Source organism: Choristoneura fumiferana, chromosome 24 (genome assembly GCF_025370935.1).
Source record: "Choristoneura fumiferana chromosome 24, NRCan_CFum_1, whole genome shotgun sequence".
NCBI lineage: Eukaryota > Metazoa > Arthropoda > Insecta > Lepidoptera > Tortricidae > Choristoneura > Choristoneura fumiferana.
In genome coordinates, this window is record NC_133495.1 from 6666377 (window position 1) to 6693150 (window position 26774).

General features: G+C 37.7%; 1 protein-coding gene and 1 pseudogene across 1 annotated transcript in view; one reads left to right on the forward strand and one right to left on the reverse strand.

Annotated features, from left to right (window-relative positions):
- Dpp10 (Dipeptidyl peptidase 10) overlaps positions 1-22797 on the reverse strand; it is a 179102-nt gene extending 156305 nt beyond the window's left edge. Inside the window, exon 1 of the mRNA XM_074106623.1 lies at positions 22583-22797. The gene's annotated coding sequence lies outside the window, so the exon portion shown is untranslated. The remainder of the gene's footprint in view (positions 1-22582) is intronic.
- A 1593-nt stretch (positions 22798-24390) lies between these two features.
- Positions 24391-26774, forward strand: part of LOC141441932 (cathepsin K pseudogene) — a 4368-nt pseudogene continuing 1984 nt past the window's right edge.

The window sequence follows — 26774 nt, forward strand, 5'->3', positions numbered from 1 at the left end:
TCATCCCAGCTTATACACGTCCCACTGCTGAGCACAGGCCTCCTCTGAGAATGAGAGGGCTTGAGCAGTAGTCCTCACGCGGGCCCAGTGCGGATTGGGAACTTCACACAAACCATTGAATTGCTTCGTAGGTTTATGCAGGTTTCCTCGCTAGGTTTTCCTTCACCGTGAAGCTCATGTTAAATCTCAAATCTTATTTCCCAAGATTCAATAGTTTCCGATTTTTTATGTAAACCTCGAGTAACTTACAAACATTCCAACGTTGCAAGTTAAATGAAAGCTTGTTTAAAAACAGTCTATATCCTCGGTTTATTTCGACACGCTCAAATGTGTGTCAACTGTCATCCTAATTGTAACGAATGCCCGCCATATTAATCTTAAATAAGCCTCGTTAATGAGGCCCTTTTGCCCCGGCCCTGAAGAGGATTCTGTTCTCTAACAGCGGGACTCTTCCCGCCTCATGAACGAGAAAAAGTGGACTGCAACGATTATTGTGTTTGAGTATAACTGACCCGGAGTCTTTTAGGCTGGATTCATTTGATAATGCGGTCATGTACCAGTGGCGTTGTCTCGCAACTCGATTCCCACCGGATTGCCTAAATTTTCAACGCGCGCATTCTTTCTTTGTTTGCCGCTTTAATGTCTTTTTTTACTCCAAGTGACTACCAAAAATGTTTACGCCAAGCTATTGTCAATTTGTCATATTTATTTATTAGCAAGGTTCGTAAAAGCCGTGGTGGCCTAGTGGTTTGACCTATCGCCTCTCAAGCAGAGGGTCGTGGGTTCGAACCCCGGCTCGCACCTCTGAGTTTTTCGAAATTCATGTGCGGAATTACATTTGAAATTTACCACGAGCTTTGCGGTGAAGGAAAACATCGTGAGGAAACCTTCACAAACCTGCGAAGCGATTCAATGGTTCGTGCGAAGTTCTCCGCACTGGCCCAACTATGCCCAAGCCCTCTTGTTCTGAGAGGAGGCCTGTGCCCAGCAGTGGGACGTATATAGGCTGGGATGATGATGATGATGAAGGTTCGTAAAATGCGAGCAAAATTCATTGAAGTGTTGTTAGGGTTGTCTTAATTGTTATATGTCATAAACGCTAGTAATATTATGTTTATGGGTTATACGACTAGCACTGCACTGGTATGGCGATTGACGTCTATGTACCTTACGGCACTAGACTGGCTAGTGTTTGGAACAAAACGCGCGGCGCATCAATCATCAATATTACTTTGACACAACCCCTGTCACGGACGTCAACAAACTATATAGTGAAAGGTTCACAAATCCGCGCTGTGAACAAATTTTGTGCGCCGTTTTGATGTAAGAAACATGCAGTCCATTGTCAATGGGTGTGGCGCCGTAAGAACTCTGTGATGTCTGTGATGAATTGATGATAGATAAGTATGACAAGGGTTATATGCACTAACAGTAAAGTGCTGCATCCGAAGACGTCTAATCATAGCTTAACTTAATTAGTAGGGTTAAAAAAACCGTAGTAGCCTAGCAGTTTCCTATGCAGCAGCCCTTCGCTCCGCCTCAATGATATAAAGCAGCGTTTAAATATGATCCTGCTAAAAACTTTGATGTTTGTTTTTCTATAGGAAAACCAAAGACAAATCGTGCACAAAAAATGTATGACAAACCCGCAACAAAACAAAAAGAGCCACGCAACTTTGTAGCAAAGCATTTCTGTCATGTTTTTATTATAATAAGGATTACGGATTACCAGGGTCCCATGACTACGGAGGCATAACTTAGTCTCTTTATTACAGAGTTTCTGTGAACGCAGCCACTTGGAATATTCTAGCGGGATTTGTGTTATTGTTGTATGTGTACCAGGGCAGAAGAGGGTTGTAAGAGGTGCACGTTTTACTTATTTACGGTTCTGCCGCTGAATAAATTATGGCGTGTAAAATTTTCATGGTTGACCCGCGCAAACGGGCAACACGGTTTTAACCGTTAGTAAGCCTAGAAAAAACATATTTTGAGTATTAACTGGGTCATTAGTTTTAAATTGTATATACTATAGGTAAACTATTGATAACAATGATCATGGAAAATGACAAGAAAATGAAATACACCATAGATAAATGATGAATTGAAAACATAATTTAAAAAATCATCCCTATTTCTTTTCCCTCATTTTTCCTGATTTTGTTTTTTTATTCCAGACAATATAATCCATTGACTAAATCATTTGTTGAAATTAATTGTATGCTCATCTCCGTAATTCAATATTAACGTATGTAATTGCGGTAATTGAAATTAACTTGATTTGACCTGTTGAAATCAAAAATAACACAGTGAACAATAGCTAGAGCTTATGACCATCTTGCGACCGTTTCCAACCCTACTATCCTAATTACCGCAATTAAGTATAAGATGATGAATCCCTACGATAACCTAGAATCCCCGACGCGTCAGGATGCCTCCGACGCTACAGCTCATTCAACGGCAGGCGTGTAATCGCACCAAACTATTTGCCAGAAGCCATTACCTTTCGCGGTAATTAACGTTGACGTGCGAGAGTGAAGCTATTGTTGTACATGCGGTAAGAAAAGGATGTCTTCGGCTTATGATTGGGTACCTAACGAAAGGAAGGCAGTTTTTTTTTCCTCTGATATTTTAACGAGGCTTTAGCACACCAAATGTGACTATGTCAGCCTCATGGGGAGCCTCAGTTATATACACCACACTACAGACAGATGTTACACTCTCCCTTGCACTGAAACCACGTCTCTGGATGCAAAGGCAAAAAAAATATCAAAGTTTAAAACATTATAAAATGGATATTAGTTGTTTGTAACTGAGACTGGTAAGACTTAATTTATGGCGGAATGTACAAGTTTTAAAGGTGGCAATCGTTTATCTAAATAGTGTTCAAACTGCCAATTAGATGAAGCAGCAGTTGAACCAATTCTGTAGGAAGTTGCCGATTGGTTAATTCAAGCTGCAAGGAAATTTGAATTGGATATTCAGGGATGAGGCGGAAATTGGTAATAGTCCAGAGGAATGTTTTCAAATGACGTCACTTGAGATCAAATGACGAAAGTTAAGTTTAGTTAAGTTTTTATTACAAGCTTTTGATTGCCTTGCCCTGTTTATTTGGTCGAATCTTGCAAGTTCATTTTGACCCACTTCCATTGGTCGGATTGACTTGAAACTTAATATACATATCGCCGGTTGAAAGGAGAAATTGACTAAGCGACATTTTCGTGAAAATTTTGAGACATAGCTCAAGATTCCGAATATTTATACAACTCACTATCTTAAAAAAAATGTATCTTAGTCAATTTCTTCTTTCAACCGTCGAATGTAGGTCAAAGTAAAGTCAACAAAAATAACACTCATCATAAAAGCTTGTACTACTAAAAATATAAATTTTAACTGAAACTTATTAGTTGTGAACTATTTAAAAAAAGCGAAAAGTGAGATTTTCGAGTAGTAAAAGTCCATTTAGTTTGCTTGGGATTTCACTCTAGAGTCGCTCGCTTTGCTCTAGATTCAAAATAGCGCATTCGCCTTTAAAATATCATTTTACTTGTCATACATTCTACTAATATATGTTTTTTTAGCCTATTACACTAATCAGCTGTATTTAATCACAATCCCCAGTCTCGGCCTTATTTACTCGTCTTTATTAGGATGGCCGCATAAAAACATCTTTTGTTTGGGAAAAATATTGCTGCCAGTAATTACTTGTATTGCTGGCGGAATTGCTTGCATTGTGTTTGTTTGTATTGAGCCTAATGTATATTTATTACTTACTTTCTTCATAAAAAATGGGAATCAATTTTAGCACATTTTGCTGGTTTGTGGAATATAAAGGATATTTATAAACGAGACAAGGCTTTATTTGGCAAAATAAAAAAAACTATAATCTGCCGAATATAAATCTTTGGAAAACTTTGAATGGGAATCATCACATCACCAATCAACTAACGCGCAGTCGAGGTAGCTGAATCACGTACGAGGGTGGAACCTTTTCATATTCAATTTCGCTATGATTTCTTTGGCAAATGTATGAGATGTCAATATGACATTAGTAGCACAAAGGTTCCACCCTGGTACTTTTGATAAGCTGTCAAAATACGATTCTTTGTGATAGATTTCGTGTGGTAATCTAGTTATGACGTCATTTATTAGCCAACTCTGTGTACTAACAGTAGGTATTTATTTATTTTTAAACAACTTAAAATATTTCTGGTTTCCAGTCATCAAATTATATCGTTAATATACTTTTCTTTCATTACAAATAAAAGCCATCGTCATTAATACAGGTACAATTAAATATTAATTGACGTTTCTGTACGCCTACCATGCTTACTTAAAGGACTTGTTCAAAAATATCATGAAAGTAAAAACAGACTGCCAAATATTTTTAAGACTTCTCTTTAATAGGGATGTCAAAATTGGTACCAACATTTTTGGTACAGATAGCGCTTAGAGCTTGTGTATTTGCAATAAAGCCTGCCTAACCTAACCTAACTAACTTTACCTACGAATCTGTATGAATATTAACATGAAACTACCATGAGACTCACTCATGTGACTCACTTAATGAAAGCAAAATGGACGATAACTCGCGTCTTAAATCGAGTGTAGCTTATGATATCTATATTAAATAAAAAAGATTATATCTTAAATTTATGTAGGACAAGGAAGGCAAACAAGCAAGTGGATCATCTGATGGTCAATAATTATCATCGCTACACAAAAATGAATGTAGAAGAGTTGCTAACCAACAAGATTATCATGAAATGCCTCTTGTGCCCGTAATTTCCTCCATTATATAATTCTCCAAACCGACTTAATTAAAAAAATTAAACGGTTCAACACACGATTACAAGTCAGGAACGGGTTGACGACTTTCAGTGCGTGTGTTTAGTGCAGGGAGCGCCATCTTCGTTAACACACCCACCTTTGAAAAAGATCTTACAAAAATATCGAAACCAGTCGGACCGTTCTTGATTTACAATAATTACAATCGTGAACTGAGCCGTTTATTTTTTGTGACTTCCAAATATGTCTCACGAGAGCTTAGGTAATATCATAATCAAGTAATATACTAAATGACGTGGTTCAAACGGACCTTCATACCACTCGTTATGAAATAATAATAAAAACCACTTTACCCTAAACGTACACCAGGCGGTCTTGTGCTTAATAGATTTGATAATCACATGAAATAGGTCCCTCAAAAATGGTACACACAATGTGTACCGAATAACTGGTACACATTCTGTGTACCGGAAAACTGGTACAACACGTCCCACGTCCCTAGCCAATGTCACTAGCAAACGATTAATCTTCCTTGCAAATCTTGCTGCAGGAACACACATTTTTCACGAGACTGAAGCTCTCGTATGTACGGTTGTTTGTATGTTATGTATGTTACACTCACTGGTGTGCTAAGCGGAACGTCGAAGATAAAGACTAGTCAAATTAAAGGCGACAAACAGTACTGAATAATAATGTTAAGTTATTTTTATCACACTTGCTCGTAAACAGTGTCGTAACATGCAGGCTACCTTGGTTGCAACCCCCCAAATAAAACCCTCGACCTTTTGTTCTTGTCATGAAACCCAATGTCGGTAAATGAGTCATTGCGCGTACTAATTAATACTGCTGCGCACGCTGCTACACTGCGCAGCGCTGCAACCGCAGACCCTCTGGCGCTGCCCAAGAACGCAGCCTAAGGTATCGGCAATTTTGATAAAAATAATGTTTCTGCTTTACAAATATACTATTTTACTCATAAATGTGATGAAAAACATTGTACATGGATAAGTAAAATGCTTAAAGTCTTTAAATGTACCATCAGCCAAATATGTGGTCTACCACCCTAAAGTTGATAATCGTTTGCATGTCATAAAGCAATAATGCCAATAGACGTATCTGTCAACTAGAAAGTTCGACTTTAGCGACATATTCATTTGATAGGAACTTGTAAAAATTGATAGACCACTTATTTGCCTGATGGTACCAAATCTGACAGCGAAGTTTGTTTACATTTAGTTAAATACCTATCCAAACCAATTACCTATAGAGGTCTGTGGGGAAGGCATATGTCCAACAGTGGACGTCCTACGGCTTGCCACTTCAACGAGTTAATTCGCTTGGCTATGTCGGTGATTCTCTTTATTCTATTAAAACTTATATGTTTTGTTTGTTTCTTGAGCAAGAAAATAGCCGATAGATAAGCCGAGACTAGTTTCCAAGTGCCTTAGTTGTGAGCACAGTTGTGAGAATAGGTCCAAACTGCTTGACTGACTCATTATATCTCTCTCCAGGCCCGGTCTTCTCACAATAATGATAATAGTATTGCACATCACGGAAATACATTACGCCATTTACGCGTCGTAAACGTGGACGCAGCTGCGTAATTCCTATTCAGAGGGTATATCGCAGTTTCCGAACCCCATCCATATACTTAACACTATTTTTATCAGTAAATTTTCGGCAAAGTTTTACGCCAAGAAAAAGTAGGTATACATATAATAGTTATATCGGTATGTTAGACCAATCGGACTTTTATGTTACATATTTTTACAACAACATTTCGGTGCTTCCAATTTCGACTGGTTACATCATTTCCCCAAAATCGTTATCCATAGCAAGACTTTCCAATATGCTTTTCTACTGAAGCTTATTTTCACCGTAGCGTTTTTTTTTTCAATTAGAGTCGACACAGACACAGTGTCCTTTGTGACTTTTGTGTATGTTTTGGCCCTTCGAGACGATGCAATCTTCACATAACCTAAACCTGCCTATGATTCTGTGTCGATTCTGATTGGGGAAAAACGCTTTTCCAACCCGCTCGCCAACCTAAGCCAAGCGTGGCGAGTACTTGCAATTAGATTAAACGGTTCAACTCGCAATTAAAAGCCAAAAAATAAGTTTTTTGCTAAAAATACCATTTTTAATACAAGGTTTTTTGCCGACTGTACTTGATAGAAAGAAAGAAGACCTTTATTCACATTCACAAAGACACACAAATACAACAAAATTTAAATGAGAATAAACAACAAAAACAAAAAAGCCTCAAAAATTAAAATACATACACGATTTAGTGTGTCTCCGCAAAGGTGAAACTATCGCTGACTCAGCATTATGTTGAGGCGTTAGACTTGCATTGTCATACTACATTTCCGTAATTACCAAATTTCAAGTCGATGCCATTTACCGTTGAGGAGTTCCGTCCTGCAGAGATAATCCTGGCCGGACCACCAGAATGTTACTGCCTGATTATTGTATTTTCACCAGATTTACATAAATATGCCAAATTTCAAGTCAATTCGACCACTGGAAGTGGGTCAAATTCAACTTGCAATATTTGACCCGTAAAAATGAAAAAAATCTTCGGGAAAGATCGAAACTCGTCGGACCATTCCTGGCTTATAATTGTAAGTTTAACTATTTCATTCCGAATTTTATGATGATGATGATTATTAATAAGCTCGACCTTTCGAAAGTTACGCATAAAACGAGTCGCACGTGTTTCCCCACAAATATTCCGTTTCGTTAGCCATTTCGCTACCTGAGCCCTCCATGATTTTATTTGATAACAAAATGAATCGCGAAATTAAACAAACGACCCAAAATGTACCTTAAGCAAACACGAAAAAGCTCACATTCGAACATAAAGCTAAAAAACCAGGCCGTATACAGGGAGTATTAATTAATAATTCGTTTTTCGGAGCGAAAAAAAATCGCTCTGGGAGAAACAAATGACGTCATTAGCATCTTTCACACTGCGCGAAATTTAATTATTTCCGCCGAAATATGGCGTAATTTGTAGCGCTGATTGTTTTTTTGGAGGCAAACAGGTTTTTAATTAGTTTTTGTGGCGCTGGATTAGCTTTATTGGCTTGTTTTGTGTTTTTTTTTGCTGCAAAATGACTTGAGCAATTTCAGCTGAAATGATTTTTTTTATATAACCGGATACAATACAATGAATCTTTATTGAACACCAGAATAGTAAACGATACAGAAAAAAACTATACACAGCGAGAAGATTACAAGGTAAGCAATCTATTGCTATCCACTTCGCGGTATCCACTGTCCGGCCAACTCCGCGCGACCGGCGGCTCGGCAACCAATACATTGCTTGTGTTGTACATAAACCGCTGTGCAATACGTGTCTAAACCGCGCAGTGAACAGAAATATCGCCGTTGGTCACACGTTTACCGTAAACCATAAACTTCGCGCCTCATCTAAATGAGTTACAACCACAGCATTTATTTGAGCACAAATAACACCCCGAGAGAACAGGACCGCTGCATTTAATCCTTAGTTAGACAAGGACGTGCAACATGCATTATTCAAGGCGATTCAGAATAAGCGGCATGTCAACCCTTAGCGGAATAGTGACATTGTGTGAATGTTTTATTCAGAACTGTAAAACTGGGGATGACTGCGGATTTTTTTCGATAGAATAAGGATGTGGCTGTCGTGACAATAATAGGGGAATTATTCTGGAATAAATTTGTTAGAATCGCACTTAATATTATAAATGCGAAAGTTTTTAAGTTTGTTTGTTACCACTTTACGTCTAAACCGCGGAAAGATTTAGTCTTAGTTTAGATGGAATTCGGTATACAGATAGTTTGAGTCCTGGAGAAGGACATAGAATAGTTTTTTCCCGGAAAATTAGAAAAAAATGCATTTGTACCCACGGGATAGCGATAAACGAATTCTTCGTGGACAAAGTCGCAGGTAACATAAAATAGCGCAGAAAGCAGAAAATGGCGTGAAATTTTTCAGTGTACAGTCACCAGCACCAATATCTGACAAACAAAGCGTGCATGAAAATCGGATACGACTCTATTTCTAAGTAGGGTCCGCACGACGTCAGATATTTTTGCACGCTCCGCTGTGGCAGATATTAATGCGGGTGACTGTATCTACACAAAATACTGGCCCATACCATTAAGAAACAGACGTGCCAGTTGTATGCTGTCATATTTTAATACATCTATCAGTCGAACCATTTCGATTCCTGACTCATCGTGGAACGTTCTCACAGTAAATGTCATAATGAACTCCCTTGTCGAGCAATGCGATGTCACTATGGACTTTTTCTAAAAAAGAGCTTCACAGTGGATCACGATTTAGTTGGTATGATAGTACTAACCCGGATTTGGATCTATGTTGTTCGATATAAAAAAATGACATGGTTAAGCCCTTGGGTGAAAACTACATCTTAATACACTCAGTTAACTTTCCGGACTATTAATAAGCGGCCCGCATACGGGAACTTTGCGTCCCGCGGGATCGCTATAACACAACACATACATTATTAGACAGCTACAACACCTAGATACTATCGTACGGCAATCCAATAGATACGGTAATAAATAATTCACCGACGAACGGTAAAGTCGGAGCGACATTGACGCTGCGTCAAAACGGTAGGTAATATGTCTTACGTGCTTTTGACGCAGCCACAGAATGGAACAGTATATTGTACGGAATCAAAAGTGTGTTATAATATTTGCCCTTCTAAGCCAAAAGCTCAAAAAATGCGATGCAGAATGTCTTAAGCTACACAATAGTGTTAATAAATAACTCGTGTTTTTTTTTGAGATAGCGCCTTTTGGCTCAGGAGGAAATATATAATGTTGCTTACGTGATTTTCACTCATATTTACTAACACAATATAATGTGGTACACTGTAATGTGGAGTGTCTAGTGTTCATATTTTTTTTACTCATAAGGTCATTACTAAGAACATATCTCAAATCTCAACTCATAATGTTGTTTTTCATAAATTTTTCCTTCATAACAGACAGTTATCATAATTTTCTTATTAATAATAGCATTAATAAGAAACATTTGAACTCATAATATTGTTTTTCATAACGGTAACTACCTATTCAAAATAAGATTTCGTTCATTATTTTTATTAAAGGTATGTTATGTGTTCGTCAAATGTACTGATTGGCAATTGGCATACCTTAATTAAGCAACATATTGAATGGCATCCAACCTACTTTCCTAGTGGCAGTTATCCTTACTGCTATAAAAAAACCCTAACATCGAAGGCTAAGGCGGGAGCGCTCCCGCCTTAGCCTTCTGAACCTAAACTATCCAAGTCGCTTCTACTCCGAACCGTCTTGCTCGCTCGCTTCGCTCGCTCGCACAAATTTTGAAGTATACCTTTCCAATATAAAAATTTGGCCAAATGTTATTTGACAATTTGGCGAAACGTATTTCGCGGAAAAGAGAGTACACCTGTCTTGCGAGAATCCGTTACTCTTGCCTATTTTTTATTGTTACCTATCCAATTTCATTTAGGTACACTAAGGATTAAGATATAAGTATGACAATAAATATTTGTATAAAGCAGATGTATGATTATTGACATTATGAATTTCAATAATGCGGATAAATAACACCTATGATTAAGAAATATATGAAAACAAATATTAGTACTTATTAACAAAATTATGAATATTGGCGTTATGAATTAGAATGATTAGGAGTTTCGATCGTTAGTATAATAAAATATATGAAAACCAATATTAGTATGAACAAGGTGTATGAATAGTTATATTATGAATTCCGATGATTATGAGTTTCGATCGTTAGTATTAAAAAAAAAATGAAGTGTGATTTATGATGTAACATGGTATGAAAAAAAAATTCGGACTTCCGATAATAGGACTTAAAAAGTTATGTGAACAAATGCGCACCCGTTAGACAATACGGCCTCAGATTATGATTGTTTGCCAAGCGCAGTGATGACTCGCGGACGTAGTTCATTTTGAGAGTCAAACCTGAAGGTACCTTTCTCGCACCTCTTTTCCTACCAGTATGCTTATATTCTAACCGCGAGGTTTTTTTAGCCCGGCACTGTCTTGGCCCTCACTTCCCAATTGTCCATAATGCATTTTCCCTGGCTGCACGCCCCCCTATAAAGTACTTCATATGTATAAAATTTTAAAAAAATCCTAAACAAAAGCAAGGATCTTTGGCCCTTAAGACGACATGACCCCAAGAAAAGCTCTGGGGTTTTACATCCGCGAGAACATACTTACCTACCCAACTCACGCTTCTTTAACTAGTTGCCTAACCAAAATCCTCACTCGACTCCGTATAAACACACTAATTTCTTCATTATTAAATAATAAGTCCGATTTCACACACTTCAAGATTGCACTCGAACGAATCAGATTTATGACCCCTTTTATTATATTAAACAAAGGTTTCAACATCGAGAAGGCATTTATATGAACGTAGATCATACTGCAAAGGGTCGGTTGAGGACATCCGAGTCAAAGAGTACCTAAAAACAGATGGAACGATTCAAGTAACTACGCTACAATACTAGGTGATTCAGGAGACGTGAGCAGGACCAACCCTACACCCTCAGTATTCTCTGTTTTTACGGTAGGCGAAAAAATGAACATTGAAGACATATTTTATTTTATATGATGCAATTTTTTATTTATCATTTGTTCTTAGTACAAGTTTTCAAATTACTGGCTGTTAGTGGTCACTTAAGTCAATAAAACTTGTTGTATCATGTTTTAGAATGACATTGAGAGAATGTACATGCGAAAGGTCGCCCAAAGTAATTTTTTTCACCTACCGTAGAAACAGTATAATTAATAATGGATTTCACAATCATATTTAGCTCAGTGACCATGCGCACTTAGGAAATAATTTATTACCTACTTTTTGTTTACAACATTTATAAAAAACCGCTAATCTGACTAACTATAGTGCTTTGGTTCTGCTCGCGTTTCCTGAATCACTCTGTATAGACCATTTCCACAAAACTAACTGTAGGTGACTAGGTGTCTTGTCTACTTTGTCTACTCTACGGACTTCGGGATATACCGGGTGCGGCCTGTAATATGAGGAAATAATTAAAAGATAGATCATACTCCTCAAACTGAACAACATTAGTTCAGCGACTTTTAAAAATAATTAGTTTTTTAATTTTTTACACTTTTAAGTTTATTCGAAGAAGCGTAAAGTGAAATGCTTGATGTTTGTAGCGTGACAGGCGACGTCAATTGTGTTCTAGGATGGCGTACACTGATAGTAGTATTTAATTTGTATGAAAAAAAGGAAAATTTAAAGACTCCATTATTTTTAAAAGTAGCTGAACGTTGTTCAGTTTGACGAGGACGATCTATGTTTTAATTTTTTGCTCGTGTACAGGCCACACCCGTTATTAATCCACTAGCGCACTATAATCAAATTGATCTATGGTATAGTATGTCGGCTAGGAGAAAGCGTCTGTTGGTTCGTATCTACGTGAACAATAATCGTGATTTTCACTACAAATTACAACGTTTTCAAAGTGAGTTATACGTAATCCAGTTAAGAATACAAGATATTTCGAAATATGTTCGTTCCGGTAAGGCTCCGTTCGGGCGCTAGAGATGTGCAAGGATGTTTTGCGAGGAATGTTTTTTTCATGAATGAACTAATAGAACCGCTTCATTTACCTCGCCTCACTCCGCTCGGCTATTTCACCTAGACGTGCGCTCTGCGAGGATAGGTAAATGAAGAATTTCTATTGGTTCATGAAAAACACATTACTCGCAGCACATCGTGGAAACAGTCTTAATCTGAAATATAATCATCAGATAAGGGTTTTTCGTCGGATTGTTTGGTTCAAAATGGAGTCACTCCTTAACCCAATACATTTCGAACATCTTTCAATGTGTTGATATTTCAATACATTTGTGAACGTGTGAAGTGCTGAAATATTTCGGACTAAATTTAAAACACCTCGTATGAATGTTACTGTCTCTTAGTATTTATTTACTCTATGGTCGTTACGATGAAAGGGTGTGTCCTGAATAGTCTGGACGGTTATAAATGGTCGCTGTCACGCCTGGCTGGCTGGAAGTTCGGTATCATAACCGAACACAATTTATACTTTTTTTAAGATATTTATACTATATGCCGAATACTTGAGCCATCATCATCTTTGGGCTATAGAACGTCCAATCACAAGCCTCTTCTAGGATTGCGAGGGCTTAGGCTATAGTTTCCAGCCAGATCCAGTGGGAATTGCGAATTTCACACACATCATTGAATTGTTTTGCAGGTATACGCAGATTGCCTAACGATGTTAAGATTCAAAAAGTCAAGAGTTGCAGTCTGGGTTCGAAGTTCGAACCCACAACGCTCTGCTCTGCTGCCATTGGTCAAACTGCTAGGCTACCACTGTTTTATACTTGAGCGTCTAAGTATCCTGAGGGCCTACTCCGAAATTCGAAAATCGAAGTTCGTATCGTACCGTCCCTCTCACTCTCGTATTAAATAGTATGTGTCAGAGGGATGGAACGAGACGAACTTCGGAGTAGCCCCGCTGTCCGTGACGTGCCCGGTTTTAGAAATATCATTTGTCATTAATTAAAGGCGACGTGATGAGATTCGGCGTGAGATTTAATTTTAACAAAGTCCACCAAACGTTTTAAATTTAACTATATTTGATTTATTGCATTATTTTATTATGCAATGTTTACAACATTATCTGAATTGTAGAAACACAAATTTTGTATAACATTAAAATATTCGACTATTTACAGAAGTATGTTGTAGGTATGTATGTAGGTAAAATTATACTTCGCTACCACAAAGACTGAGTTTTTTTTATCCAAAGATAAGACAACTCCCGTACTTTGTGTTAATGAGATAGTTTCCTACGGGCAACTAGCCTGTTGCATACCTGTTACCTACACTCGTCTACCAGGAACGCAGAATCCAGTGGAGGTAAGATTTTTGATGTCGAAACCACCACTTGTTAGTTACTAAAATTTTAGATAGGTACGAGTAGATGGTGGACTTGTTGCATCCTAATATATTTGTATTACTTATTCTATGCCAATATATAAACGCGAAAGTTTGTGAGTGTGTGCGTTGGTTACCTAATGATTCGCCGACTATTTTTAGGCAGATTATTGATTGGCAGACAACGTTTCGCCGAGTAACGGTACGCCGATGAATTTGTACGCAGGTGTATTGTTTCACAGACCAACGTTTCGTAACTCAACCTTTAGCAGACTATTTACTTGGCATATGAGTCAGTAAGCCGAAAAACTATTCACAGAAATTCGTTTAGCCTATTAATCACTACATATTTTGCACATTTGGTCGAACAACATTTCGCTTTTGTAACGGTTGAACTATTATTCAGTGCGCATATTAACTTTTCGCATCTTTTCGTTTCGCATAGCATTCAATACCGCGAATATGTGTGGATTACACTATGGCGTTATTGGCATTTTAACACGCCGTGCTGACCGCGCATTCTTTATGATTTTCTTGAAGTTTTAAACATATAACGCAAGTAATAAACGTATTTTTGACCATCATTTGTATTTATTTTGTATTGGAGTCTAAACAAACAATGTCGCGATGCTAGCAGTTCGGTTCTGGCACTTCGCCGGCCGCTGCGAATTTTTTATTTTTATTTTTTATTGTACCATTTTGTCGGCATAGTTTACATATATAATCGTGCAAAATTACAGCTTTCTAGCATTGATAGTCCCTGAGCAAAGCCGCGGACGGACAGACAGACGTGGCGAAACTTTATAGTTAGGTTCCGTTTTTGCCATTTTGGCTACGGAACCCTAATAACACACGAAATGTCATTTTAGTATCTTAATTGAATAAACAGGTATAAAGTCATGATTTTTTTTACGGGTATACGCTATACAATGCAAGTGATGAGTAGTGATGATCACGATGTAATTCTTAGGATTTTCTACGGAAATTTAGTAAAATTCTAAGATTTAATAATTTAATTTTTATCTTCCTGCCAGCTTGTTAAAATGATCACCCTAATATCATCGTGCTGCTTGAAAATGTATGCCAGGCAAGCAGCAACGAGGCGGAGGTGGGCAAGTCGTTTTTCACACGGCGTGTTTCCTACAGGAAGCAATTACGCCCATACACTTGCGCGCGAAAGCATACTTTGAGCTTAGAAGTCTCAGTAATTTCTGCTGCTCTAGTAAGTATTTTTTTCACGTAAAGCCACCTTGGCATTTTAAATACAAGTAAAACATCTGTTTTTGTCTTTTTTACCCACGACGGAACGGAGAAGGTATTATGCGTTTAGGGTGAGAGGTTATTTGTGAAATTGTGCGCAAACGAATGTTCTTATTTATCTCCAGAACGGTTGATCATGAGTGATAAGATAACGCTGCAGCTACATTCTAAGGAAATTTTATTAATTATTACATTTCGTTCAAGTAGTACCTAATCGAGTAGCCAAATTCCTAACAATAAACCTAGACAAACTTCTAACAATTGATAGTTTTATTTTAAAAAAATAATTATATTCTTCATACGAAAAGAGCTGTGGCTGAAACAAAGAGTATTTATTACTCAGTACCTTAGTACTGAAACTTAATATTTAGCTAGCAACCATAGACCAAATATAATTATTTACATACTCATAAAGAGATAGTACATATTTCGTTTCAATATTTCTTACATGCCTCGGTAAAATTCAACGCGAATCCAAGCATAAATAAAATATAAAGCTGCGACCTCATTATGGCCGGCGACTAACGACTGGCTAAGTGCGTGCTTGTATTGTGGACCCGCGCTTACCGCACTGGAAAAAGTAATTACAGGCCTAATTAATGTGATTGATATCGAAAATACAAACTGAGACATGGATGCACAGAAAAACCAGAAAAAGAGACCAGCGCTGGGAATCGAACCCGTTGGTTCCGAAAGAGTGTGACGTCTCTCGATGAGAGCGGAACATAGATGTCGCTAGTGCTGCTGCATAAGTAGCGTAGTAGAAATAAGCAACCTGAGATATGTATGCATGGGAAAAATTCGTATCTAGATTCCTGTCCAGCGGTGGTGTAGGGGTTATAGCACGCAGCACGGATTGCTGAGGACCTGGGTTCGATTCCCAGCGCTGGTCTCTTTTTCTGGTTTTTCTGTGCATCCATGTCTCAGTTTGTATTTTCGATATGGTTTCACGGGATACCCGTAAAAGTAACAAATTTGGAGTTGAAATAAAAAATACAAAAAGACTCCAAAAAACCAATCATAATGTGATTGATTATGTTTAAATAACGCGAGGATGTGGATTAGTGCATGAATATCGCACTCAAAGTCGCCAATTGTTAATTGGAAACTCATGTAGGCAGTCAACCGATTTGGTTCCTATAGACCAGAACAGACGCCGTATTGCCTAATGTTTCTAACGCTCGCGATCACAATCAAATGACAGTTTTTGTATGCGACAACTGTCATTTGATTGTGATCACGAGTGTCAGAAACGTTCCGCAATAATAATACAGGGACAGCATTGTCTAATAGGTGCAGTATTGGATGTGTATTGGTTCTTTGCGAGATAAAATCCGGAATACGGATATTCGTCGAAGAACTAAAGTCACCGACATAGCTGGAAAGATATGCAAGTTGAAGTGGCAATGTGCTGGCCACATCGCTCGAAGAACAGATAACCGTTGGGGAAGAAAAGTCTTCGAGTGGCGACCACGAACCGGAAGACGAAGCGTTGGCAGGCCTACCAGGTGGACTGACGACATCGTGTGAGTTGCGGGAAATCGGTGCATGCAAGTGGCGAGTTGTCGTTCATTATGTCGTTCTAAGGGGGAGGCCTTTGTTCAGCCGTGGACGTCTTCCGGCTGATGATTATGATGAGTATTGTCTAAATTGCAGGCGCTCGCGATCGCATTTACCCTCTCTTTCTGCCCTCATCTTATATCGTCTGACAGAAAGAAGTGGTGAAAACGATTGCGATTCAGAGTGCTTTAAGGCCCTTTCATTGCCGAATCCTAGAGGCCGTATTGCCTTACGTTGCTGACGCTCGCGATCGCAATCAAATGGCAGTTTTTGTATGTCAAATCTGTCATTTGGTTGCGATTGCGAGAGTCAGAAACGTTAAGCAATAAGGCCAGTGAAAATGCTTACAAAAAAAGTACACGAAAAAGAGACTTGAGCCATACCCCATCAAAATCCATGATGATGACAGTTTCAGAACGAGAACGACGTTTCTGGCGCTCGCGATCGCAATCAAATGACATATGTCGCATACAAAAACTGTCATTTTATTGCGATCGTGAGCTTCAGAAACATCAGGCAATACGGCCTCAGGATACCATGACATTGGTTAACACTGGCCGGGAGATGTCTGGTCTGCCAAAAGCTTGTTAAATACCACAGATTCTACAGTACACTGAGCAGCAGGAGAGCCTGGAGTTTAAACAACTTAAAATATACAATCGTTGTTTTAGATCTACCTATAAAAACGCTTACGTGCCTACGTAAAAAATATGTGGAGCCTCGAGCCGGTAACTTTTATGGTAAAAGAACGAGGAGATACTTAATACCGCGCATATTCAACAACCCCTCTCGGAGGAAGAATGTAAAACCAAGAATTGTTTCAAAAATAAGTTGAAAACATGGTTGATGAACTCCTTCCATACACTCCCTCCGGTAACTGCGAAAGCCTGAGGCTAACAGCAACAGTCCGTTCAAAAAAAAGTACACTGAGCGAGGCCCAGCCCGGCTCGCACTTGGCCAGTTTTTTTACTTTTTTCCTTCTTTCAACCACGCACTGGCTAAAACTAACAATCGTGATTCTATCACAATTAATAAAGCCCCGAGGACATCGAAAGCACGTAGATTCGATTAATTCTTTCATTAAATACCTCCATTCTATAAAAATCAATTAAAACTTGGAGTGATAAAAAACTGGACGGATAAAGGAAAGTCGTACTGGAAACCATTTTGTAACTTTGCTTACAAGTTTTTTAGGGTTCCGTAATGAAAAGAGAAACCGCATCTGACTATATACTCGTACACACTTTTAGTGCAATTTCTTGAATATCATTCACTCGCAACTTAACTGAACATACAATATATACAATAATACTTAGATGTGAACCATATTATCATGCAATTAAATAAAAATTCTGGGTTCTCTAGCCTTTCGCCGGAAATATTTTTCCCAAGTGTTTCATATCGATGAACGTCTCTTTTTTTAATTGTAAGTACTTCAGGAATGTTATAAAAATAACTTAACCTACCTACCCTGTACTGTACAGGATAATCCTGAAAAATATCCTGAACAGTTTACAGTTTCAGTAAAAAAAAACCATTCGTCCATATGACACAATTAGGATATCAATAATTTGTAAAAAAAAATGGTGAAAAGCCATGATTCACGATTTAAAAAAAAACAAATCTACATAATAATAATAAAATATATTTATTCAATAGATACATCTCGTCATTTGATTGTTCAGACAGAACAGCTGACACGGGAACCGGCTCACGCTTGGTTATTTAACTTTTATAAGGAAAACTCGAGGTTTTTATCCGAGTTTGTTATTTATAGATGTTGCTAAAGGTGCAAACGATCCATTAGAAAAGAGAATTATTTACTTGTTTCTATTTTGATTATATTTTACTGAAGTCATCTGAAGATAAATACCCTTGCCGCTCAACGTTTCGTTTTATTTTTATTTTTAATATTATTTTTTTATATTATACAATATAATAACTAAGTACAATGCATGACTTTTTATTGTACACCACAATAATTAGTGAGCAGTACAAAACAAAAAAGGCACATGAAAAATTGTCAAGGTAAACATAGGCGGTCTTACCGCTTCAGGGCGGTCTCTTCCAGGCAAACTTTACAATAAACAGGGGTCATCACCTTTACAATAATTCGAAAATCAAAGTTTGTATCGTACCGTCCCTCTCACTCTCGTATTAACCTTTCTGTTTTATTTTTTTTTTATTTGACTGGATGGAAAACGAGCAAATGGGTCTTTCCGCCGCCACGTCAAATACAAAAGAAATCATCTATACGCCAGGCTTCCATATTCCATACCATATTGCAATGCCTAAAATTGAACCTTAACACAATGAGGGCTATGGCGTATCAATTCGCCACTAGAGGCGCTAGTGCAGCGTGAGGTCTCCGAAATGTCAAATCTCATAGTTTTAGGGTGAGCTACGCGGGTTTATTTATAGTTAGAATAGTTTTGTGAATATTTTGCAATATCTGAAATTAATTATGGCAAATATGCGTTCCGGGTCAATGAATGTCTGTGTTTTGAGTCAGTTTTGTCTTTCGGAAACCTTTGTCCTCCCTTTTTTTCGAACAAAACGGGGACTATGCAACACTGTGGCATGCTCGATATTTTTATGGTACGGTATTAAGGTGTATTGAATATGATTTTAATCTAAACTTTGTTTTCACGCCCGTAATAACAGACTTTGAAACTTTGAAAGCCACACTTAAATACCTCACGCAACAGTGCCGCCATCTAGAAAGACAAAAAACGATAGCCCTCATTGCACGCCACTGAGCACGGTCCCCGGCCAGCCACTCTCATCTAGTTCCTGCCAGCCACCTTGCGAAGTTCATCACTCCACCGAGTCTGAGGGCGTCCCACGCCACGCTCGCAGAGCAATAACAAAATACATTAAACTAACCATGCATACAAAGCACATTAACAACAAATCTATTAATCTATTTTTACAAAGAAATTTTTTTAAATAAACTAATGCTAAAATTATGCAATAGTAAAGCCAATTTCCAGCCAAAAGGCATCATGCAAATGAAAATGTATGTAGATTTCGGAAGAGGCGGTTCTAAGTATTTCCTCTTAATCCGTTTTTAATGTCGTACAGTGAGTCCACAGATTAAAGGTCATTAATCTTGTATCTCCCTGTCATTGTGATGCGACAATACATATACTTTTTTAGGGTTCCGTACCTCAAAAGGATAAAACGGAACCCTTATAGGATCACTTTTTGTCCGTCTGTCTGTCAAGACCCTTTTTCTCGGGAACGCGTGGAGGTATCAAGCTGAAATTTATATCAAATACTGAGGTCTACTGTTCCTTGGAGCTGTGAAAAAATCAAACTTCTAAGGTAACGCAATCAAAAGATGCAGCCGTTTATGCTGCAAATTTCCGCAAATTTTCGAAACTCGCAAGGGAATCAAAACCTACAGGGTACTTCCCGTGAACTCTAAAACGAACTAGAAACGTTAGGCAATACGGCCTCTGATTCATTTCCCATCTTTTCATTTCGCAAACTCTAAAACTGTAATAATTTCAGGGTTTATTTCGGGGCCATCGTGTAGAACCCTTTAGGTTAGGTTAGTTTTATAAAAAAAAATGAAATATTTGCGAAATGAATCAGGTTGCTAAACGCTAGTTGCGAAACATTAGTGAACCGTACAAAACGCATATTGTAAAACACGTGGAACGTACCATCAGCCAAATATGTGGTCTACCACCCGAAAGTTGATAGATAATCGTTTGCATGTCACAAAACAATAATGCCAATAGACGTGTCTGTCAACTTGAAAGTTCGACTTTAGCGACATATTTATTTAATAGGAACTTGGTTTAAAAATTGATAGACCACTTATCTGACTGATGGTACCAAAAGTACATATATGTGAACGAACTTCTTACTTTTTCGTGTCGTGTTTGTTCTTATGTGTTCGTTTTTAGGGTTCCGGTGCCAAAATGGCAAAAACGGACGGAACCCTTATAGTTTCGCCATGTCTGTTTGTCTGTCTGTCTATCTGTCCGCGGCTTTGCTCCGGGACTATGAATGCTAGAAAGCTGTAATTTTGCACAGATATATATGTAAACTATGCCGACAAAATGGTACAATAAAAAAAAATAAAAAAAATATTTAGGGTACCTCCCATAGACGAAAAGTAGGGGTGATTTTTTTTTCTCATCCAACCCTCTTGTGTGGGGTATTGTTGGATAGGTCTTTTAAAACCATTAGGGGTTTGCTAAGATGATTTTTCGATTCACTGATATGTTTGCGAAATATACAACTTGAAAGTGCAAATTTTCATGAAAATCGAGCGTCCCCCCCCCCCTCTAAAATTTAAACCGGTGGGTGGAAACATTTTAAAAAATTCAGGATGGTAGTTAGTAGGTATACCAAACTTTCAAGGAAAACTATAACGGTTAAGTTTGCTTGAGAATTATTAGTAGTTTATGAGTAAATATACCTAACTACTATAAGACTTGAAATTTTGTATACATACGTAAGTTGGATGACAATGCAAGTACAGTCAACAAAAAGTAAAGTCAGCAAAAAAGCTTGCTTTAAAAACATTTTTTATAGAAACTTATCTTGTTCTTATCCTAATCTCTAAAATTTTATAAGCAAGTTGAATTCAGATTATTCTTTTACGGTACAAAAGTCTGTCAGGTAATAAAATAAAATCTAGATTCCCGGAGCTAACATAATCATCATATATCTAGATCTTAATGCGTCCAAACTACTACCAAGATAGCACTTTATTCGAGCCATTTTCTCAAATTAAGTACCTATTTTCCTGAGTACAAGGTGACCTGAGGTTATTTTATGTTTTTTTTGAGGTGGATGGTAAAAAGTACATTTGTAGTGAACAATGTTTTTCCATCGTATTTTTTCGGAAAGGTTCGTTTTGCTTGCTTTCTCACTGAATTCCACAGGACGATAACCAGGACCAAACCTAACCGTCTCGATCAATTTAGACTAGCGTCTTGTATTCATGGTAGCCTAGTTATTTTCCTCTCAAGCAGAGGATCGTGGTTCGACCTCAGACTCGCACCTCGAGTTTTTGGAATTTACTACTTAATGGATAGGGTAACTTTAATGGGAAAATAACCTTATATTAATCATGCTTTTTGGAACTAGCAAACATGTAATTCCCTGAAATTTTGCTGAAATATGAGGCAACGAAGCTCGGCGGAAACGAATATTTCAACGAAGAAAAGGCAAATTGTTTAAGGCATTTTTTTTTCAGTGGGTAATGTGGTAACCTCGCAACGCAAACATGGTTTTCTACAATTATTATTTCCTTCATACTTCAATTCAAGGTCTCTATATTTTTTTTTTATTTCACTTGTGATTTTACACGTTAGCTGGCAAGTCGAATTTTACTCTGTTTTCGGTTTTCGTGGTTTTATTTACTACGCTAATGTTCAATGCCATTTCTACGATGATCGAAAACGTCAAAGACTAGGTACTCGTATTTTTACAGATACAAGTGAGCATCTTTTTTTTCTGAATATAGGAACAGTCCTAAAGCAGCTACTTCGTCGACTATACCCACATAATAATATGTATGTAATGTAGGTATATCTTCACAGTCCTGGATTTGTCAATAGGCCGTATAGGCCGCGGCCTAGGGGCGGCAGCGGCCTAGGGGCGGCAGATTTCAACGAGAAAATTATTTTAGAAAGTTACATAGGGCGGCGGATATAAAGTGGCCTACACTCCTAAAAAACATAAATCCGCCACTGTATCTTCAAAAAACTTACGTTGAAAGGGTATTTTTAACAAACATATTTTAATGTAATTTTACTACGAATCGACCGTTTAAAAAATATAAAATTAATTTATTCTTCATCTATCACAAACGAGATCATTATAAAACACATAAAATTTATCAATTTTCCTCTCCGATAAAATTCCCATTATAATTTTACGTCTCTCATAACAAAATAATAAAAATTCCAATACCGTTAAAATCACAAGCCGTTTTTCTAAAAAAAAATAACTCATCAATAATAAGTGTTTACATACCTGGCTGGCGAGAACAGGCTTTTTATTAATAACGCTTCACTCTCTGTGCACATCCCCCTTGCCCAGTTCCAATTTAAAAAAGCGTTCCACACACGAAAACAACTGACGCCTCGACAGTCAAATAATAATTCTAATGTCTTTTGTTTTTAAGTCAGTTTATTGAATTCGGTGTTCGATTTTGTATCGCGCCTCGCTCGACCCGCCCGCGCGCTCGGGTTTCAGCGACCGACTGAATCTGAATCGGCTCTAGCTGGTTCCCGGCGAATTTTCTTTCGGTGTTGCCAGAGCGAGCTACGGGTTTCCTGGTTATTTTTAATCGTACGTAGAGTATAGACGAGTGGAGTGTGCTGACATTGTTGTGATTGAAATGTGTGATATTCCTACTAACTAAGTAGTAACAATTCGTATGTAATAATTATCAATCTGAAGTAGGTATCTAATAATGGGAATACACTGAGTGGTGTCGTCATTAATTCAAAAATCGTTGCCTACTTTATGATTTTTGATGTTAATAGACAACGACTTGTATGGGATAGATTTACTGAAACCAATATTGATTTAGTATTAAGTGTACATTTTCGTAGCAACAACACAATAATACAATATTTACCCGTACGTAACATTAATTAGCAACGTAGCCCTAACTTGCATTTTTGTGTACGGAAATAATGCATTGAAAATTACCCCAAATCTAGGGTAATTCTGCCACATTCCCATGATGACCCCGAATCCTTTGTGTGGTCTACAAACTGTGAGCAATACCTTTACTGAAAATTTCCCACACCGAACATCTCCACTCTATTGTTTTCCATCCCCATCCCACCCGGCGCGCGGGGTATGCTGCCATCACTTTCTAGCCCGTAGAGCCAAGCAATAAATGAATTAACCCGTTTCACACGGTGATCCATATTTTTAAATAGTCCTGTGACATATATGCGTTCCTGGTACTTCTGGTGCAATAATTTCTTAGGAAGATCCGATTTTCGTTGAGAAGTTAAAAATAATATTGATTGAAAAAAATGGTCACACATTATATTCTTATTCTCAAAGCTAGCCCTTACAAGCGTTCCCAAACAAATGACCATCTCGTATCTCCCACTGCCATAGTTCCCACCCGGGCCCAGAGAACATTGGGAACTTAACACACACCATTGAATTGCTTCGCATGTTTGTGCGGCTTCCTCACAATATTTTCCTACACCGTAAACCTCGTGGTAAATTTCAAATGTGTTTTCGAACATGAATATCGAAAATATAGCCTAACCAACAAACAGTTGGAAAACCCCCGACTTTGTCACTTCGAAGTTCAATACCTCAAAAACGGCTAAACCGATTTTGATGAAACATGTCATAATCGGTCCCTTGTTTGCGACCCTCTTCGGAGGCCGCATTGCTTAACGTTTCTGACGTTCGCGATCGCAACTAAATAACAGTTTTTGTATGCGCAATCTGTCATTTGATTGCGATCGCGAGCGTTAGAAACATTAGGCAATACGGCCTCTGGCCATCATCGGCACAACGAGGGCACAACAGACTTCCCTGTCAGGCACTTCTGTCATTCATTAAGAAGGACAAAAAAATAGGTATTTGCGTAGGTTATTTCTATTCCGCCTTTTTGCCGACTTCAAAATGTAAGTGGTTCTTAATTCGGCTGTTTTTTACAAGCTTTTACTAACTTGCCCTGTTAGTATGGGTCGAATCTTGGAAGTCGAATTAAACAGTGGTCGGGCTGGCTTGAAATTATAATGCTTGATGGCTTGGCTTGATACATATGAAAGGTTGGATACATGCAAGTACATACACTCAACATGAAGTAAAATTAGCAAAAAGGCTAGTATAGATATAGTTTAGATTTAATGAAATAAATCCGATAAGAGTCGTCTTAAATCGAGAGTAGCTCTACATGTTTCGGGCTAATTCGTAGCCCTTCCTAGTTTTATGTTCAATATTTTAGATTTGTTACCTACCCCAAAATTCCATTATTTATGAACTGATTAAAAAAATGACACACAAAATAAGTAAAAGAAGACTTCAAAATAAAGTACCCGCACCATTATAACATTGAAGCTTTATTCGCTCTCCATCCGCGCTCCATCTCCATAAAGCGAGGCTAAGCTCAGAGTGCAGCCTGCGGGTTACGGCTAGGGATGTAGAAATACCTGCATCCGCATTCGCAAAGGATGCTTGAAGATCCAATTGTCGACACATCCGCATCTTGATATTTTTAATGACGCATAAATATATGAAATGCCGACGTCAACTCAACGAACGCCTTACGTTCATATAATTTATTGAATCATACCCTTAGTGTAAGTTTTCGGTTACAAAATACGTCTCGATCGCGTTCGCGTTACAATCTCAATTTGTATGGAAACACGCGAAGAGGCGCCTCTAGCAAAACGCTTAGATCCATATCCCAATCCGCACCCTCAAAGGCATCTGCATCTTGATAATTTATAACCCCCGACACAAAAAGAGGGGTGTTATAAGGTTGACTGCTATGTGTGTCTGTCTGTCTGTGGCACCGTACCTCTTAAACGGATGAACGATTTTAATGTGATTTTTATTAGAGAAGAAGCAGGTTTTCTAGCGATGGTTCTTAGATATGTTTTATTAAAATCGGTTCAGCCGTTTTTGAGATATTGAACTTTGAAGTGACAATGTCGGAGTTTTCAAACTTTTGTTGGTTAAGTTAAATTATTAATAACGAAAAATATATGACATAGTAACTGTTTCCCCAGACTTTGTCTGCCAAGATTTTGTTTAACGCTATACCACGGGAAATAAGCAATGTTCCGGGAAAAAAGTATTATTTGCGTTAATCCAGGTCATATATTTATTTTATTTAGAAACAAATGGTCTCTTATAATATTTATGCTATGCCTATTAACAATTAGATTTTTATGAAAACTAGACTTCCAGATTCCTAAGCAATGTAAAAAACTATCCGTGTGCCAAATTACATCCAAAACCTTTAGACCTCTTTTGCGTGATGGAGTAACAAACACTTTCATATCCTACTTATATTACTAATGCAAAAGTTTGGATGTTTGTACTAAGGATGTAAAAAACATCCGCATCCGCACATGCGATACCTAATAACATCACTATACGAAGCACTTTATGCTTCAAGTCATTGTGAATAAAGAAGACAATGTTTTGTCATTTTTTGAGGCGAGGTGACAATATTTCGCCGTGAGGTATATTACAAGATTGGTGACGTCTCCCAAAGGAAGCACTACGCTAAATCCTTCCTGCTATACTGCCCCGTTACAAAAGTGCAGTAACTCGAGTTTTTGTCGAAATTGATGTTAAATTAACATATTCAGAATCAGCAAAAACGATTCTACAAATTTCTTCTTTTGACGTATTACTGTAAATCGTCAGGAATCAATGCAATTTCCATTGTGAAATCATAACTGCAGCTTCTAAAGTTACTGCGGTTGTAATTTGGGGAGATCGCGTTTGGTGCTATTGAACCGCCAAGTCAAACTACAGCTTCTAAAGTTACTGCAAGTTTAGTCGAGAACTTTTTCCTATTAACCATTATCATAACTGTAACAGTTACTGCAGTTATAATTAGAGATTGTGGTATTCTCGACTATGGAATTCCTAAGCATAAGCGCATTTTGCGTTAAATGCTGCACATGCTAGTGATTTTTTAAATTGTAATACAAAATATACATTCTGCGTTAAATCTCGTAATCTCGAATCTCGTATTCTCGAAAACTAGTCGGGTCGAGTTACTGCACTCTTCGTAACGGGGGCAGTATAGTTAGGGATTGAGACGCGTTGCTTCTTGCGTTTCCTGCTTCGTATTGCGTTAACGTTATGTTAAAGGAAAATACTGTTAAATAACATGTAGCAAAAGAAAAACTTACCAAGCAAAATACAAACAGAGGAAATCCAAAAAAAAAATTTAGAAATTTTATCTGTTATCTGTAATCAAATCTTAGATAGAAGTCAAAATTTGACCCACTTCCAGTAGTCAGATTGACAATAGCCACAATAATAAGAGGCCTTATTGGCTAACGCGTCGTTTCTTGCCAGGATTCGATTTGTAGCATTCGAAGATGGCGGATGTAGACAATATCTAATGTTGCTATTTCTGTTTCTTTGGCTAACCTTAACAGTGAACAGTGATCCCAAAATTCTATATTGCTCTCGTGTCTAACATTTTTAATGCGCAAGT